The sequence below is a fragment of the Manis pentadactyla genome, chromosome X, assembly GCF_030020395.1.
Source record: "Manis pentadactyla isolate mManPen7 chromosome X, mManPen7.hap1, whole genome shotgun sequence".
Taxonomy (NCBI): Eukaryota; Metazoa; Chordata; class Mammalia; order Pholidota; family Manidae; genus Manis; species Manis pentadactyla.
The window spans coordinates 56,890,811-56,909,698 of record NC_080038.1 but is presented as its reverse complement, the minus strand read 5'-3'; the positions used below and the strand labels follow the sequence as shown (position 1 = coordinate 56,909,698).

The window sequence follows — 18,888 nt, the reverse complement described above, 5'->3', positions numbered from 1 at the left end:
TGTCCTGTGTATTTAAGTGCTCCTATGTTGAGTGCATAGATATTTGAAGTTGCCATATTCTCTTTTTGGATGCATCCCCTTATTATTTTGTCCTTTGTTGTTGCAGTATTTGTTTCAAAGGCAATATTTTTTAGTATCAGCATTGCTACCCTAGCTTATTTTTCACTTCCATTTCAAAGAAATATTCCCTTCCATCCCTTCACTTTCAGTCTGTACATTTCTTTAGGTCTGAAGTGAGTCTTTTGTAGGTAGAACATAGATGGGTCTTGTTTTTTATCCATTCAGTCAGTCTATGTCTTTTGATTGGAGCTTTAGTCCATTTAATATAAAATAATTATTGATATGTTATTATTGCCATTTTTAAAAATTGTTTTCTGGTTGTTTTGTAGTTCTCTTTTATATTCTTCTCTTGTTCTCATCCCTTGTTATTGGTGACTTTCTTTAGTGTCTTGGATTCTTTTTTCCTTAATGTTTTATATCTATTATATAGTATTTGGTTTGTGTTTACTATGAAGCTGATATATAACATTATATGTATGCAGAAGTCTATATTAATTTCATGGTACTTAATTTGGAACACATTCTAAAAGCACTCTTTTTTTTACCTATTCCCTCCATGTTTTATGAATATTATGTCATATTTTACATTTTAAAATTGTATTCCTTAACTAATTTTTGCAAATATGATTTTATTACTTTCATCTTTTAACTTTTATATTAGCTTTATAAATGATTATTCTTGTACTTTTATTTTGTTTGCTTTTTGCAAGTGAAATTTGTTCTTTTCATAATTTTTTTACTTTAAGTTATGACTTTCTCTTCTGCTTAATGAAGTTCCTTTAATATTTCTTGCAAAGCCAATTTAGTGGTGATGAACTCCTTTAAGTTTTGTTTGTCTGGGAGAGTATTTATCTCTCCTTCAATTCTGAATTATTATCTTTCTGGGTAGGGTATTCTGTTGTAGGATTTTTCCTTTGAGCACTTTGAATATATCACGCTTCTGGCCTGAAATGTTTGTGCTGAAAAAATCAGCTGATAGCTTTGTGGGGTTTCCCTTGTATGTAACTGCTTGCTTTTCTCTTGCTGCTTTTGTTTCTCTCTTTAATATTTGACATTTTAATTATTATGTGTCTTAATGGGGACTTTCTTTGGTTCAACTTGTGTAGGGCTCTCTGTGCTTCCTGGACCTGGATGTCTGTTTCCTTTCCCTGGTTAGGAAAGTTTACAGCTATTAGTTCTTAAAATACATTTTCTGCCGCTTTATGTCTCTTCTTCTGAGACCCCCAGAATCTTTGAATGTTAGCATGCTTAATATTGTTCTATGTCCCTTAATGTATCCTTTTAAAAATATTTTTCTTTTTGCTCAACTTGGGTGCTTTCTTTTGCCCTGACTTCTAGATCCCTTATATGTTCTTCTGCACCTTGTAATCTGCTGTTGATTCTCCGTAGTGTTTTTTAATCAGCTATTATATTCTTCACCTCCAACTGGTTCTTTTTCATTATTACTTTATCTCTGTTGAAACTGTTACTGAGGTCACCCACTCTTCTCTCAATCTGATAAGAATATTTGTGACCATTACTTTGAAAACTTTGGTTACCACAATTTTGTTTAGTTGTTTTCTAAAGTTTTATCTTTTGTTTGGAACATATTCCTAGTCTCATTTTTTTAAATCTATGTGATATTTCTATGTATTATGTAGGTCAGATGTGTTTTGATGTATTGAAAACAGTTGCCTTGTGTTAAGGTGTCCTGCAAAGCCAATAGTGCTATCCCCCTGGTCACTAGAACAAGGTACTTTGGGCATCTTCTGTGTGTACTTCATGTGCCTTTATAGTTGGAGTCAGTCTCCAGAACATCTGGCTGAGACTACCATGGGCATGCATGTGGGTGTGGCCATTCCCTGACATGGTTGACTGAGGCCTGGCACAACTGTTGAGTATGTGCTGTGGGTGGAATTAGCTCCTGGCTCTGCTGGCTGGAAGGCATAGCTGTATCCCCTGCAGGTGTATTGGTGGGTAGGGCTGGCACTCTACCCCAAATTGTTTTAAAGGAGTGATCCTAGCTGTGTCTGTCTATGAGGTGTGCTACAGTTAAAGTCACTATTAGGGAACACTGGGACCTACTGAGATTATCTGATGCATATTGCAGGGCAGGCCACTTTGGATGGGCACCTGCCTGGGCTGGTGAGTTGGGTGGTACAGTTCAGCAGGGGGTCACGTGGGTAGGGTGAATGGTGCTAGCATGGTAGATGGAAAATATCAGAACTGGTTTCCACAAGTGTCTGGCCAGCTAGGCTGAAGGAAGTTAAGAAAAAATGGCACCCTCAAGCACTCCTATTCCAGTGAAAACTCCTACATACAGATCCCTGCCCCTCTAGCACATGCCTTAAAATTAGTCAATAAATTTCCTTCATGTATAGCCCAGGTCTTATTCAAACTACTGCCTTTTCAACTATTTTTCTAACTATATTGGGTCTGAGACTTTGTGATATAGCACACTAGCCCTTTTAAGAGTGGAGTCTTGGTTTCCTATGGCCCTCCAGCTTTCCCAAGGTGAATTCCCACTGATTTTCAAGGCTCCCAGAGTTAAGTCCCACTTATTTTCAATGCCAGACTCTGTGGGTGCTCATCGTCCTACTGCAAGTCCTCAGGGCTTTATCCCCTTGTTCCTCAGGGATGACCTTCATGCCTATGGTATTCCTCCCATCTGTGGTCACTGCGCTGGGAGTTTGGTTTCCAATCGTACTTCTGCCATCCTACTCTTTTTGTTGTGGCTTCTTTATTTTCTTTACTGTGGAAGGTCTATTCTTCTAGTCTTCAAGTTGTTTTCAGAGTGAGTTGCATTATATGTAGTTTTGACTCAGTGTGTCCATGGGAAAAGGTGGGCTCACTATTCTTCTGTTTTGCCATGTTCCCCTGGTTCTTCAGTTGTATCCCACATATGAATCTTGAAGGTCAGGGTCATGAAGAAATATGAAGTCAATTTAGAGACCTTTCAGACAAGGAAATTTTGAGTGTGTATCCTCCAAGTAAGTCCTATTCAGCTCTCCTGTCAACTTTCCAGTGGTATCCACTATTTCTTTACTCTTCTTCTATTTGAGCATGCACAACCTAATTGAGCAATGGTCTGCCAGGGCCATGCCCCTTGATTACTCCAAGGATGCTATCAATGTGAGGTAATGGCCATGTGTCAGAGAGAGAGAGACAACTCAGGCTCATGTGCTGAAAAGTAGCTAGCTTTCTGGACCCATGCTATTTTCTTAATATTATAGATGTGAAATCCAAGGCTCAGGTAATCTAACTTGCTCAAGGTTAAACAGTTAATAATTAGCAGTTATGAATTCAACCCAGTCTCTTAATTTCATGTTCTTTGTGTTATACCATGCTGGCCTCCATGGAAAGATAAAAGACATCTACTATATATTTTAAAAAGAAGAAAATAATTTTACTTTTATGTAGGGGACAAATTGGCTATAATAAATTCTTTAGTTTCTTGCCTTAAAAATTCTAATTTCCTAATCAATTTACTAATTTATTGCTGCTCCTTTTGCTACATATAAAAATCTTTATACAATAATGAGAAAAAAATAACAAAGATTAGTATTAAATCTAATTAAAGCTATATCAATGGCCAGTTAAAAAAGTGGCTAGTATTAAATTGGGAAGCTAAATGGAGAATTGGCAAACTATGATTGCAGAAGAAGCCTGGCTGAATCCATTACTCAGGTCTACTACTTTCTTGCTCTATGATCTTAAAGAAGTCCCTTAAGTTTTCTGTGCTTTGGTCTTTCATGTATAAAAAGGGGATAATAAGAGTACGAACATAGGGATTAAATTAGTTAATATGTGTAAAGTTCTTAGAACAGTGCCTGGTCCATAGTAAGAACTATATAAATGTTGATCATTATCATTATTATAGTAAATTAAATACAATCTCATTGTTTGAAGACTAAATCAGAAGTAAAAAAGATTTAATTCATGAAGTCACATTTTTCAATATTTGGCTTCCATGAATAAAAGTAGAAGAAACACTCCAGTATTGGTAGCAGTATTTTTTTCCTATTTTGTTTTTATAAGGCTAATGTCAAATTACTTGGATTAATGCCTGTCAAGTAAGAAAGTCATCCATTTATATAATGCAAGAGATAAAAATTTAAATAAAATGGTATTACTCCTCTGCTTCTTCCAACTGACTTTGTTAGTAGCTGAGTTGCCTGATTTTCCTGAGACCTATGGTAGGTGAAAATTAAGTTATTTTCCCATTTCAATAGTTAATCATTGTCCTCTGCAGAGACAGACAAGTGTTTATTCTATACACTAATGATCACAGGGTTCTGCAGTGTAGTTATTGACATTAGGTAGATTTATGGAATGAGAGTAAAGATAGAATTATTTCATTCATTTAGGGTTGGAGTGAGTTAGAAGTAAAAATCAAACCACAATGAGATATTACCTCACACTTATTAAAATGGCTATCGTTTGGAGCACAAGAGATAATAAGTGCTGTTGAGAGTGTGGGAAAAATATAATTCTTGTACATACTGGTGGGAATGTAAATTGATTCAAGCATTATGGAAAACAATATAGAGGTTCTTCAAGAAATTAAAAATAGACATACCATATTATCCAAGAACTGCACTTTTGCATATATACCCATAGGGAATGAAATCACGACATTGAAGATGTACATGCAGTCTTGTGTTTGTTGTAGTATTATTCACAATAGTTGAGATGTGGAAACAATCTAAATGCCCACCAATGAATAAATGAAGAAAATGTGTGTGTGTGTGTGTAGACACACACACAATGGAATATTATTGAGCTATGAGAAAAAATATCGTGCCATCTGTGACAACATGAATGGACCTTGAGCATATTAGGCCAAATAAGATAAATCAAAGAAAAGTACTGTATGACATCATTTTATATGTAGAATCTAAAAAAAGAAACTTAAAACCAGAAAATAAAATGGTGGTTCTCAGAATATGGGGAATAACACAAGTGTTGTTTAAGGGTAAAAAAATTGCAACACATACTAAATAAGCCCTAGAGACCTTATGTACAATATATTGAGTATAGACAATACTTTGTTGTAATCATCAAACATTTTAAGAAACTAGAACTTATTGATTCCAACCACTAAAAAGAAAGGATAAGTATGTAATGTTATAGGTGTAGTAATTATCACTACAATGTCAATCATTAAAATATTAAAATACATGAAATAAACATGTATACCTTAAATTTGCATGTTACATGTCAAATATATTTCAATAAAAATATTTAAACATTATCATCCACCTTTACTGTGTTGTAAAGAAATTTAGTAGCATCCAAGTTGTACATAAGACAAAAAAATAAAGGTAACACCTTAAAATATAAAGAAGAAAAGTATAAGTGGCTGTTATTTCTGATTATTCCATCCTTTAAATACTGATTTGACAAAATAAAGAATAATTAAGAATCTTATAAAGTGGAAAAGACTGATTATTAATCTAAAGATCCAGGCTAAGAATAGTGTCCACTACACAGCCTTTTTGTTTAGACAAAGAGAGTGAAATAAACTTAAGTTTAAGCAGTCAAGAGGAAAACACAGTGATACTAAAAATCTTTACAAGAATGAGGGAACAAAAGCCTCAGCAATATTTTTTGCAAAGTTTAGGATTACTTTTGTTAGGAAAAACTTTCCCAGGACTGTGAGTTAGCCAATAATAGGCTAAAATGTATCCATGTGGTATATGGTATCATGGGGAAATGAGAAGGGCAAGTACATTTATTTATATTTGATACTAAGTGAAACCACTCTAAAACCACATACATGCAATGAGATGAAACTTACCCTGCTTATTGCAGACACTTGAGTAAGCGATCACATCCAGATGGACTGATTATCAAAGTTTACTATTGGCTCATATGATTCCTGCAGAATGCTATGTGGGAGAGATAATTATTCAATTACTTTCCTTCAGATTACTAAGTGACACAAATCACTAAGTCAATTTATATAGTTGTTACTAAGTATCTTGGGTTTACGTTAACATTGTTTCTGTAGCAAAGATTTAAAACTGAGCTGGTGCAAGTATAACAGATGTCAGCAATACAGTTCTTTTGTGGTATTTTGACTGTTAGATTAAGATGGAAATAAAATAAGGTCTCCCCTACTTTCCATTTTAATAATGTAAGAAAGGTTTGTTAATGTTTCCTAGAAAAAGGAGCACATTTTCATATTTTTGAAATATTACCAGGAAATTTGAAGAGGTTAGGAGGGACACAGTGAACTCAAAGCATCAGGTAAGAGAAGTCCCCTCTCCCAAATCCAAGTACACAAAGGGAAGATGTCATGGCATTGGCTTGAAGATCAGCCAAAGAAAGCTTTCAGATATATTTACAAGGAACCTTAATTTAAAATAATGAAAAGGATTTTTTATTTTATTCATCCTTAATTTTTTTCAGGGTTGGAAAGTTAGTCAGTTAATCAGTTCTGGTAACTGTTTTTAAAAAATCTGCCTATGAAATGACAACACAAAGTAATTAATTCTTCCTTGCATATGATATGCCCAAGTTTGCTACCATCTGGGAAGAATGCTACTAGAATGTGATAAAAGTAATATACTATTTAGGGAGTGATGGAAGTATGCTAGATGAACTTGGGGAAGAAACCTTATCTTTAGCCCTAAAGAAATGATTGGCATAACATTCCAAACCACTTTAATTTTAATCAAGCATGACTTTATTTACTCAAACACCCAACTAGGTATTCATAAATTATACAGTTAAAGGTGGTTTATTAATTTCAAGTGATCTTATCTGTGTTTAAGTGTCTGAGTTATTTGATTCTTGCTGAGCTTCCTTAAAATACATAGTTTGAATTCGTTGACAGGTAACTCACAGATCTCCATGTTTTTGGTGGTAGTTATTAGAAAATTATTGTGTTACTTTGGTGGTGTAATATTTTGCAGGATTTTGAATTTCTGGTGGTTTTGCATTAACGCATACTCATTTGACTGAGCAGTCATCTCTCCTAGCCTTTTGGACTGGCTTTGCTGGAGAAACACTTTCATATGAAGGTGGCTGTGAAAGTGCCAGCTGGGTGAGGTGTAGTGTCTCTGATCATCAGAGAGAACAGTAGCATAGTGTCTGTGAAGCTCCATCAGCTGAGATCAACATCAGCAAATACTGTGGAGGTTTTTCAGTGGCAGTGGAAAGTAGGGCTACTGGGGTCCTTAAAGGCAAAGGCTGCTGAAATCTTCATTTTTGTCCATAGGAGTAAGTTCTACCCAATGCAGACCCCTCTCCTTGCCAGGTCTGGCATGTTGGTACCCAGAGGAGTAGTGGAGCCAGGATCTTAAGATCAAGGGCAAGTGGAACTGTAACAGTTCCTGGATCTTGGGGCAAAGGCATACTTTTTTTTGTGGCAGTGCTGTTGGTACCTTTGGTGAGGGAATGTGCAGATATGTAGAACTGGGTCTCTGGATCTTGCCACCCAAAAACATGAGCTGGGGGATAGGATACAGAAGTGGCATGGGTTCTGGGATTATAGGGTTAAGTTGTGGCCTGGGCCTAGTGGGTTCAGTAGCAGCATGGCCTGGGGATGGTGGGTCAAGGTTTTAACTCTGGCCAAATGATAAGTCACAGAACAGCAGTAGACTGTCCATAGAAATAACCCACTAAAGCTGAGTGACAGGACCCAAGGGATGTGATGTAGAATAGCAGCAGCTCTGCCCCACCAATGGCAGACCTAAACCATGACTTCAGACTGTGGAGACCACAGAGCATCAGCTATGCAGCTCTGGTAATGATAGATCAAAGCAGTGACCTGGGACTCAGGGGCACTGTTTAGAGTAGCAGCAGCACAGCTCAGTAACAGAGAATTAATGCCATGACCTGAGATATCAGGGGCAGGCCTCAGAGCAGTGGCAGCAATGTCTGGTAGGGCAGATTGAAGTTAAAACCTGGAACCCATGGCTAGGGATCAGAGAAGCAGCAGCTGCAGTTTCATAGATGGCAAGTTTCTGTGGTGTCCCAAAACTTGAGAGCAGGGCACATAAATTAGAACCTCTAGAGGCAGGTCTCACAGCCCCAGGAATGAAACATAATGGTGGGGACTATGGGAAGCACTGTTGCTTGACTCAGTGTTGGTGAAAACTGTGAGAGTCCTCAGTAGCAAAGGCTGCAAATATTCAAAATTGTTTGGGCTCTTTTGCTCTTCTTTACCCGGTAAGATAAAATCACTCCAAGAGGATCCTTCCTGGCACCAAGAGGCCCTGGACTGGGATACAGGTTGTTGCAGGTTGTTTCCTTTGTTTTTCTAGGTGGCCATCTTCAGTGTTTGAGCTCCTTTGAGTTTAAGCTGCTTCTCAATTATAGTCCAGGGCTTTCCCAGAGCTATTTTCATTGCTTAATAATTGTGTCTTTATAGGTTTTGATGTTTTTATGGAAGCAATAAGAGTTGGGACTCCCTATCCCTCCATATTGTTGATGTCACTCGAGGGGAATTTTTAATCAAGAAAAAAATCTGAATTTCAGCAAAAGCTTCATAGCATTTGAACTTACCCTGGCCTTATCCCTTGTGATCCCCCTTGGGGGTGACATTGAAGACAATAACCTATATTCCTAGTATATGTTCCTAGAACTGGAGGAGTCAGAAAATATCTTATTCTCAAAAAATTTTGTTTGGTAATTTGACAGGTCTTATGGCTCCTTCAATGTCCAGTTCAAAGGGCTTGCCTTTATTTTGTGTAACTGAGAATTCTACCAGGGCTTAGGAAGTTACCTGGAGTCATTAAATAAAATATTTAAGGGCAAATGTATTAGCTGCTGCTTCCTGGATCAAAGGATAACAACAGAGGCAAACAATACATAATGCTTTAGAGGAGAGGTTGGGAAAGAAACACTGTGTGGATAAAGATTTTAAAAAGCTTCCAGGTATTCCTGGGAATATGAAAGGCCACATGCATGCCCATAACCAGGTGCCTACTCAGAAAAAAACTGCAAAACTCTAAGTTCTCACTTATGGCTGTCATTCACACGTCTAACAAGCTGGAAGTGAAAGCTAAGGATGGGTTGTAAACTGCCAAGTTGAGTACTGAATGTGTACCCCAACACATATGGGGTAAAACTTCAAATACTAGACAGTATTTCAATTTTTTTTTTTGGCTTCAGAGATTTCATAAAGTCACCACTGAATCACTAGCTGACTTCCAAATCAGTGGAATATAAACTTTAGTGGCCACACATGAAAAATACACAGAATTTGCAAAAATAGTTCAGAAAAGTCACTAAAGAACAAGTTTACAACATGCAACAATAAACTCTTGAGAGGAAGAAAATTATAAGTGCAACAGATGCCATATTATAATATCAAAATGTTCAGTTTTAAACAAAAAAATTACAAGGCATGCAAAGAAAAAAGAAAGTATAACATATATATGAAAAAAATGAAATAAATAGAAGCAGTTCCAGAAGAAGCCGAGTTATTGGACTTGAAATGCAGAACTTTAAATAGACCATTTAAATGAACACAAATAACTAAAGAAAAACATATCCAAAAAACTAAAACAAACAAAAACGTGGAGATGGGGAAAAAAGATGGCAGTGTACGAAGGTGAGGCAAAACTTCCTCCCAAAATCATATAGAACATGAAATTACAGCAAATACAACTAGACCTGAAATCAACCTGAAGACTTTAGAATTAACCACCTATATCTGAGTAAGAGAAGATCCTACATAAAAGGGTAAAATGGCAAAGCCACAATCTTGTGGACCCCAAGCCCACCCCCACCCTGGACCACAGGTGAGAGGAAGAGGAATGGACTGGGGAAGGAGTAGAAGCCCAGGATCTTTGAACACCTGCCCCTGGAGATCTGCAATGGGAACACGAACCCACATTCATGGTGCCCTGGTGATTTGTGGGGCTGGACACAGAGATAGGCAGAACATTCAGGGAGGCTAAGAGCCAGCTGTCTGTGGAGATCAGGCATGCTCTACTGGCCCCCTTGAGAAAGAAAGCACAGGGCAGTTTGAAAGACTTCCCAACAGTGAAAGTGTGCCAGAGGGGCAAGGATTGCACAGTGCTCTCTGTTTAGGAGAAAGGTCAAGTGGACAATGCATCCCCAGCCTGCCCTCAGCCCAACAGGCTGGGAGCCCTCTCGAGCTTCAGACACTCAATCCCCTCATTGGCAACACAGCCTGGAGTCTCCTCACAGTGGCACATGGCCTCACAGCAGAAAGTAAAATCAGATTTTACTCCTGGTTAGGCAGGGGGAGAACATTAGCCTGCTCATCTCTATTTTGGGCCAGCTGGGGAGCTACATGCAAGAGCCGGACCTGGGAGCTCTTTCCTCCCAGGAGGCATTGGTCCCGTTCAACAGCAGCCTGCACCATCACAGCAGACCAGGTAGAGGGCAGCTCCAAACACGACAACTGTGGTCTCACAGACCTGCATGCCTAAATGTAGCATAGCACCAGGAGATCTTTCCTACCAGCAGGTGATGGTCCCACTCACCAGAAGCACCTGCCAACATAGCAGGCTAGACAGAGGGTGGCCCCACCCAGGGAAGCTCCAGACAGTATTATCCCAGCTCCTGTGATCAGCTAACAGCCCACACAGCCCATATGAATTCAGAACACTACTAGCAAGGCAGACAGGTACCACAACCACTGCACACCAACAGCTGGGGCTCTCACACAGGAAACTGAGCTTCTGGGCATTAGAGGGTACCTTGTGTTCAAACCTGTTATCCCATAAAAACACTAAAAAAATTGAAGAGAAAGAAGAATCTGGTCCAAACAAAAATTCAAGAAAAAACAGAAAGAGGGATTAGTGAAACTGAAATCATCAATTTTCTCAATAAATATTTCAAAATAAAAGTCATAAATATGCTCACATATTTACAGAAAAGTATTCAAGATCTCAGGGAGGACTTCAACAAAGAGAAATCCTCAAAAAAAGCCACTCAGAGATGAAGAATGCAGTATCTGAAATGAAACATAAAGTGGAGGGATTTAAAAGTAGATAAGATGAGGTAAAGGAGACAGTAAATGAAATAGATATTAGAGAACAAGAAGACAAAGAATCTGAGGAACAGAGAGAAAAAAGGATCTCTAAGAATGAAAGAACAACAAGAGAGCTGTGACCAATCGAAACGGAAAACATGAGCGCTCTACGGGTACCAGAAGAAGAGAGACACAAAGAAATAGAAAGTCTCTTTGAGAAAATAATTGTTGAATGCTTCCCCACTCTAGGTAAGGAAATAGATACCCAGGTCATGGAAGCACAAAGATGACTCAACAAAAGGAATCCTAGGAAGCCAACACCAAGACATATAATAATTAAAATGGTAAAGACCAAGGACACAGAGAGAGTACTGAAAAGCAGCCAGAGAGAGAAAAAACATCACTTATAAAGGAAAGCCCACCAGGCTATCAGCAGCCTTCTCAGCAGAAACATTACAGGCCAGAAGGGAGTGGCATGATATATTTGATATAATGAAAGAGATGGGTCCCCAACCAAGAGTACTCTACACAGCAAGATTATTATGTAAATTTGAAGCAGGGTTTAAAAAAACTGTAGCTAAGTAAAAGTTGAAGGAATTGAGCACCAACAAACCAGTTCTATGAAATCTCCTAAGGGGACTGCTCTGGATGGAAATGCTCCTAGGGGTAAATAGCTGTAATCAGAGAAAATAAACCCACAAAAAAAAGCAAACACAAAATTAATATAAACTACTCACAAAGTTACTCAAGGGATACACAAAGAGTACAGTGTATGACACCTAATATATAAAGATTAGAGGAGGAAGAAGAGGCAGAAAAAAAAGAATCATTACATTGTATTTGGAATACAGTAATAAGTGATTTAAGATAGATTGTTAAACAGTAAGGCAGCTGTCCTTGAACCTTTTGTAACCACAAATCTAAAGCATACAATGGCAATAATTACACATCTATCGATAATAAACCTAAATGTAAATTGACTAAATACACCAATCAAAAGACATAAAGATGAAGAATGGATAAAAACCAAGATCCGTCTATATACTGTCTACAAGAGACTTAGTTCAAACCCAAAGACATACACAGACTAAAAGTAAAGGGATGGAAAAAGATATTTCATGTAAATGATAGGGGCAAAAAAGCAGGAGTACCACTATTTTATCAGACAAAATAGATTTCAAAACAAAGAAAGAAACAAGAGACAAAGAAGGACATTACATGTTGACAAAGGGGTCATCCCAACAAGGGGATATAACCAATTAAATATCTATGCACCCAATATAGGAACACCTAAATATGTGTAACAAATACTAACAGAATTGAAAGGGGAAATAGAATGGAATGTACTCACTTTAGGAGACTTTAATATACCACTCACACCAAAAGACAGATCAACCAGACAGAAATAAGTAAGGAAACTGAGGCACTTAAAATTGCATTAGAACAGAAAGACCTAACAGACATCTACAGAAAACTCCACTCAAAAGCAACAGGATACATATTCTCCTCATGTGTATATGGAATGTTTCACAGAATAGATTACATACTAGGAAATAAAAAGAACCTGAATAAATTTAAAATCATTAAAATTGTACCAACCAGCTTCTCAGAACACAGAGGTATGAAACTAGAAATAAATTATGCAAGCAGAACAAAAAAACCCAAAAATACATGGAGAATTAACAACATGCTCCTAAATAGTCAATAAATCAATGACCAAATGAAATATTGATCAAGCAATATATGTAGACAAATGAAAACAACTCAACAGCCCATAGCCTATGAGATGCAGGAAAGGCAGTTCTAAGAGGAAAGTATATAGCCATACAGGTTTACCTCAAGAAGAAGAATAATCCCAAATGAACAGCCTAAACTCACAATTAATGAAACTAGAAATAGAAGAAAAAAATGAGGTCCAAAGTCAGTAGGATGAGAGACAATAAAGATCAGATGAAAATAAATAAAATTGAGAAGAATAAAACAATACAAAGAATCAATGAAACAGGAATTCATACTTTGAGAAAATAAACAAAATAGATAAACCACTAGCCAGGGAAACCAAGAAAAAAAGAGAGTCTACACACATAAAAAGAATCAGAAATGAGAAAGGAAAAATCACCAGGGACACCACAGAGATACAAAGAATTATGAGAGAATACTATGAAAAATCATATGGTAACAAACTGGATAACCTAGAAGAAATGGAAAACTTTGTAGAAAAATACAACCTTCCAAATCTGACCCAGGAAGAGACAAAAAATCTGAATAGACCAAATACCAGCAAGGAAATTGAAATAGTAATCAAAAAAATACCTAAGAACAAAACCCCTGGACCAGATTGTTTCACTGCTGAATTTTATCAAACATTTAGTGAAAACCTAATACCCATCCTCCTTGAAGTTTTCCAAAAAGTAGAAGAGGAGGGAATACTCCCAAACTCATTCCATGAGGCCAACATCACTCTAATACCAAAACCAGACAAAGATACCACAAAAAAGAAAATTATAGACCAATATACCTGATGAACATAGATGCAAAAATACTCAACAAAATATTAGCAAACCAAATTCAAAAATACATCAAAAAGATCATCCATCATGATCAAGTGGGATTCATCCCAAGGATGCAAGGATGGTACATTAGAAAATCCTTCAACATCATCCACTACATCAACAAAAAGAAGGACAAAAATCATATGATTATCTCCATAGATACTGAAAAAGCATTTGACAAAATTCAATATCCACTCATGACAAAAATGCTCAAAAAAATGGGCATAGAGGGCAAGTACCTCAACATAGTAAAGGCCATATATGAAAAACCCACAGCCAACATTATACTTGCCAGTGAGAAACTGAAATTTTTTCTTTTAAAATTGGGAATAAGACAAGGATGCCCACTCTCCCCACTATTATTCAACATAGTTCTGGAGGTCCTAGCCACAGCAAATCACACAACACATAGAAATAAAAGCATCCAGATTGCCAAGGAAGAAGTCAAACTGTCCCTGTTTGAAGATGAATGATATTGTCCATAAAAACCCTAAAGAACTCCAAAACTACTAGATCCAATATCTGAATTCAGCAAAGTTGCGGGATATAAAATTAATACAGAAGGGAGGGAGGCAAGATGGTGGCGTGAGTAGAGCAGCGGAAATCTCCTCCCAAAACCACATATATCTATGAAAATATAACAAAGACAACTCTTCCTAGAATAAAAAACCAGAGGACACAGGACAATATCCAGACCGCATCCACACCTGAGAGAACCTAGTGCCTCGCGAAGGGGGTAAGATATAAGCCCCGGCACAGCGGGAGCTGAGCGCGCCTCCCCCCAGCTCCCGGTGGGAGAAGAATAGGCAGAGTGGGAGGGAGACGGAGCCCAGGACTGCCGAACACCCAGCCGCAGCCATCCGGACAGAGTGCAGACACAGTGAGTGTGCGGGGGACCCTGGATACTAGGGAAACAGGGCAGCAAGAACAGTGAGCGGGCACCGGAGACCTGGCGCAGGAGGACACCAGAAAAGCGAGCGAACATTTTTTTTTTTTTTTTTGCTGTTTTGTTTTGGCGAGCGCTTTTTGGAAGTCTTAAAGGGATAGGGACCAAATACTAGGGAAAAAGGGCAGAAAGACCAGTGAGCAGATGCCTGAGGCTGGCACCGGAGAATAAAGAAAAACGACGAGTGGCCAATTTTTTTTTTTTTTTGGTCGTTTTGTTTTGGCGGGTGCTTTTTGGAAGTCTTAAAGGGGCAGGGCGGGACACTTAATCCAGAGGTAGGGAATCCAGGGATCTCTGGGCACCCTAACCCCTGGGCTGCAGGGAGCAGGGAGGCCTCTTAGGGAGATGAATAGCCTTCCAGCCGCTCCCCCTCCAACGCAACTCCACCACTTTGGAGAAGCAGCCCGAACCAGGCCAAGCCAACAGCAACAGCGGAGATAAACTCCATAGCAGCCGGGCAGGAAGCAGAAGCCCTGTCTGTGCACAGCTGCACAGCACAAGCCACTAGAGGTCGCTGTTCTCCCAGGAGAGGAGGGCCACAAACCAACAAGAAGGGAAGTTCTTCCAGCCATCACTCGTCCCAGCTCTGCAAACTATTCCTATCACCATGAAAAGGCAAAACTACAGGCAGACAAAGATCACAGAGACAACAACAGAGAAGGAGACAGACCTAACCAGTCTTCCTGACAAAGAATTCAAAATAAAAATCATAAATATGCTGACAGAGATGCAGAGAAATACACAAGAGAGATGGGATGAAGTCCGGAGGGAGATCACAGATGCCAGAAAGGAGATTACAGAAATGAAATAAACTCTGGAAGGGTTTATAAGTAGAATGGATAGGATGCAAGAGGCCATTGATGGAATTGAAACCAGAGAACAGGAACGCATAGAAGCTGACATAGAGAGAGATAAAAGGATCTACAGGAATGAAACAATTTTAAGAGAACTGTGTGACCAATCCAAAAGGAACAATATCCGTATTATAGGTGTACCAGAAAAAGAGAAAGGAAAAGGGATGGAAAGTATCTTGGAAGAAATAATTGCTGAAAACTTCCCCAAACTGGAGGAGGAAATAATCGAACAGAGCACGGCGATACACAGAACCCCCAACAGAAAGGATCCAAGGAGGACAACACCAAGACACATAATAATTAAAATGGCAAAGATCAAGGACAAGGAAAGAGTGTTAAAGGTAGCTAGAGAGAAAAAGGTCACCTATAAAGGAAAACCCATCAGGCTAACATCAGACTTCTCAACAGAAACCCTACAGGCCAGAAGAGAATGGCATGAAATATTTAATACAATGAAACAGAAGGGCCTTGAAGCAAGGATACTGTATCCAGCACGACTATCATTCAAATGTGATGGTGGGATTAAACAATTCCCAGAAAAACAAAAGCTGAGGGAATTTGCTTTCCACAAACCACCTCTACAGAACATCTTACAGGGACTGCTCTAGATGGGAGCACTCCTAGAAAGAGCACAGCACAAAACACCCAACATATGAAGAATCGAGGAGGAGGAATAAGAAGGGAGAGAAGAAAAGAATCTCCAGACAGTGTATATAACAGCTCAATAAGCGAGCTAAGTTAGGCAGTAAGATACTAAAGAGGCTAACCTTGAACCTTTGGTAACCACGAATTTAAAGCCTGCAATGGCAATAAGTACATATCTTTCAATAGTCAACCTAAATGTTAATGGGCTGAATGCACCAATCAAAAGACTCAGAGTAATAGAATGGATAAAAAAGCAAGACCCATCTATATGCTGCTTACAAGAAACTCACCTCAAACCCAAAGACATGTACAGACTAAAAGTCAAGGGATGGAAAAACATATTTTAAGCAAACAACAGCGAGAACAAAGCAGGGGTTGCAGTACTAATATCAGACAAAATAGACTTCAGAACAAAGAAAGTAACAAGAGATAAAGAAGGACACTACATAATGATAAAGGGCTCAGACAAACAAGAGGATATAACCATTCTAAATATATATGCACCCAAAACAGGAGCACCAGCATATGTGAAACAAATACTAACAGAACTAAAGGGGGAAATAGACTGCAATACATTCATTCTAGGAGACTTCAACACACCACTCACCCCAAAGGATAGATCCACTGGGCAGAAAATAAGTAAGGACACGGAAGCACTGAACAACACAGTAGCGCAGATGGACCTAATAGACATCTATAGAACTCTACATCCAAAAGCAACAGGATATACATTCTTCTCAAGTGCACATGGAACATTCTCCAGAATAGACCACATACTAGGACACAAAAAGAGCCTCAGAAAATTCCAAAAGATTTAAATCCTACCAACCAATTTTTTAGACCACAAAGGCATAAAACTAGAAATAAAGTACAAAGAAAGCAAAGAGGCTCACAGACACATGGAGGCTTAACAATACGCTCCTAAATAATCAATGGATCAATGACCAAATCAAAATGGAGATCCAGCAATATATGGAAACAAATGACAACAACAACACTAAGCCCCAACTTCTGTGGGACACAGCAAAAGCAGTCTTAAGAGGAAAGTATATAGCAATCCAAGCATACTTAAAAAAGGAAGAACAAGCCCAAATGAATGGTCTAATGTCACAATTATCGAAATTGGAAAAAGAAGAACAAATGAGGCCAAAGGTCAGCAGAAGGAGGGACATAATAAAGATCAGAGAAGAAATAAATAAAATTGAGAAGAATAAAACAATAGCAAAAATCAAAGAAACCAAGAGCTGGTTCTTTGAGAAAATAAACAAAATAGATAAGCCTCTAGCCAGACTTATAAAGAAGAAAAGAGAGTCAACACAAATCAACAGTATCAGAAACGAGAAAGGAAAAATCACGATGGACCCCACAGAAATACAAAGAATTATAAGAGAATACTATGAAAACCTATATGCTAACAAGCTGGGAAACTTAGGAGAAATGGACAACTTCCTAGGAAAATACCACCTTCCAAGACTGACCCAGAAAGAAACAGAAAATCTAAGCAGACCAATAACCAGCAACGAAATTGAAGCGGTAAACAAAAAACTACCAAAGAACAAAACCCCCAGGAAAGATGGATTTACCTCGGAATTTTATCAGACATACAGGGAAGATATAATACCCATTCTCCTTAAAGTTTTCCAAAAAATAGAGGAGAATGAGATACTCCCAAACTCATTCTATGAAGCTAACATCACCCTAATACCAAAACCAGGCAAAGAACCCACCAAAAAAGAAAACTACAGACCAATATCCCTGATGAACGTAGATGCAAAAATACTCAACAAAATATTAGCAAACCGAATTCAAAATTACATCAAAAGGATCATACACCATGACCAAGTGGGATTCATTCCAGGGATGCAAGGATGGTACAACATTCGAAAGTCCATCAACATCATCCACCACATCAACAAAAAGAAAGACAAAAACCACATGGTCATCTCCATAGATGCTGAAAAAGCATTTGACAAAATTCAACATCCATTCATGATAAAAACTCTCAGCAAAATGGGAATAGAGGGCAAGTACCTCAACATAATAAAGGCCACCTATGATAAACCCACAGCCAACATTATATTGAACAGCGAGAAGCTGAAAGCATTTCCTCTGAGATTGGGAACAAGACAGGGATGCCCACTCTCCCCACTGTTATTTAAAATAGTACTGGAGGCCCTGGCCATGGCAATCAGACAAAAGCAAAAAAATACAAGGAATCCAGATTGGTGAAGAAGAAGTTAAACTTTCACTATTTGCAGATGACATGATACTGCACATAAAAAACCCTAAAGACTCCACCCCAAAACTACTATAACTGATATCGGAATTCAGCAAAGTTGCAGGATACAAAATCCATACACAGAAATCTGTGGCGTTGCTATACACTAACAATGAATCAACAGAAAGAGAAATCAGGAAAACAACTCCATTCACAATTGCATCAAAAAAAATAAAATACCTAGGAATAAACCTAACCAAAGAAGTGAAAGACTTATGCTCTGAAAACTACAAGTCACTCTTAAGAGAAATTAAAGGGGACACTAACAGATGGAAACTCATCCCATGCTCGTGGCTAGGAAGAATTAATATCGTCAAAATGGCCATCCTGCCCAAAGCAATATACAGATTTGATGCAATCCCTATGAAACTACCAGCAACATTCTTCAATGAACTGGAACAAATAATTCAAAAATTCATATGGAACCACCAAAGACCCCGAATAACCAAAGCAATCCTGAGAAAGAAGAATAAAGTAGGGGGGATCTCACTCCCCAACTTCAAGCTCTACTATAAAGCCATAGTAATCAAGACAATTTGGTACTGGCACAAGAACAGAGCCACAGACCAATGGAACAGACTAGAGAAAACAGACATTAACCCAGACATATATGATCA

The 18,888-nt window shown here is 38.2% G+C and overlaps 1 protein-coding gene across 1 annotated transcript in view; it reads right to left on the bottom strand.

Moving 5' to 3' along the window:
* ZC3H12B (zinc finger CCCH-type containing 12B) overlaps positions 1–5,932 on the bottom strand; it is a 267,790-nt gene extending 261,858 nt beyond the window's left edge. Inside the window, exon 1 of the mRNA XM_036892719.2 lies at positions 5,840–5,932. The gene's annotated coding sequence lies outside the window, so the exon portion shown is untranslated. The remainder of the gene's footprint in view (positions 1–5,839) is intronic.
* Positions 5,933–18,888: the final 12,956 nt, after the last annotated feature.